The sequence below is a fragment of the Octopus bimaculoides genome, chromosome 21 (genome assembly GCF_001194135.2).
Source record: "Octopus bimaculoides isolate UCB-OBI-ISO-001 chromosome 21, ASM119413v2, whole genome shotgun sequence".
In the NCBI taxonomy this organism is placed as follows: domain Eukaryota; kingdom Metazoa; phylum Mollusca; class Cephalopoda; order Octopoda; family Octopodidae; genus Octopus; species Octopus bimaculoides.
Window position 1 is genome coordinate 17,424,471 of NC_069001.1, and position 1,216 is coordinate 17,425,686.

At 35.2% G+C, this 1,216-nt stretch overlaps 1 long non-coding RNA gene across 1 annotated transcript in view; it reads right to left on the bottom strand.

Annotated features, from left to right (window-relative positions):
- Window positions 1-6: 6 nt before the first annotated feature.
- LOC128250453 (uncharacterized) overlaps window positions 7-1,216 on the bottom strand; it is a 106,205-nt gene continuing 104,995 nt past the window's right edge. Inside the window, exon 3 of the long non-coding RNA XR_008266467.1 lies at window positions 7-377. This is a non-coding gene — a long non-coding RNA (uncharacterized LOC128250453). The remainder of the gene's footprint in view (window positions 378-1,216) is intronic.

The window sequence follows — 1,216 nt, forward strand, 5'->3', positions numbered from 1 at the left end:
CTCTCTCTCTCTCTCTCTCTCTCTCTCTCGCTCTGATCTCTATCAAGTAGAGAACAGATCTATATATGAGATTATCCAGGTTTGCTGCTCATCTTAATCACGTATATTCCTTAATCTCCACGGGATAAATATAGATATTTTTTTTTTTTCATGTGTGATTTGAAACCTTGATCTTCCGTTTACGTCCTTTCTAAATCCACTTTTGTTTTTCTTTTGTTGTCGATTGTTTTCTTATTTTCGTTTTGTTGTTGCTATTCTTCGTGTCTTGAACCGTGAAATTTAATACGTTCGTTCAACGATTGTGATTAATTTGAATTCCGATTCCTTGGACACATGTATTTTGTTCATTTCTCTCATTCTGACTGAATATCCAATACCTGAAAAAAATAACACAATATCAATAATAATAATAATAATAATAATAATAATAATACAGAGATATTGAAAATCAAAGGAAGAAAACATATGTATAACAGCAATCTATTTTCGTTTTGTATCTGTTTGAGAGTCACTTTGCCTTTCATCGCTTCGGAGTTGATAAAATAAGTACCAGTTAAGTGCTTGGGTCGATGTAATCGACTTACTCTTCCCTTCAAAAAACTGTTGCTCGTGTGCCAAAGTTCTATCTATCTACAAATCTATCTATTTATCTAATCCCCATTTATTTATGTATTTGTCTGTCTATCTACAGGTCCGTTTGTCTGTCTTCAAAACAATATTATTTTTCCATCAAAACAATATCTTTTTCCATCTGTCTTCCTATTTAACTAATCAATCACCAAATCAATATAAACAGGCCCCCTTCTACCCAACCATCTTTTTCTCACATCCACCCAGATTATTTCCACCCAATGTCGCTCTAAAAACTTAGTTCGAATCCAGACTATGACGAAAGACACCGCTCAGTGGGATCGAACGCGAAGCTTCTAGGTCGAGAAGCGAAATTGTTAACCACTCAATCACATTTATATTCATACAATAAAATAATACTGAAACAATTATTGACGAGATGTTCACGGCTGGAGAGGCTTTGGTCACAAGCCGATAAGATCAAAGGAAAACATAACCGCCAGAACAGTCAGACCATTCTAGCGAATGCTTATAAAAATATCTTCTGTTTCACAAGTTCTCACATTTACCAACGATACGATATTTGTTTATCTTACACACAGGCACGCGCACACACACACACACACACACACACACACACACACAC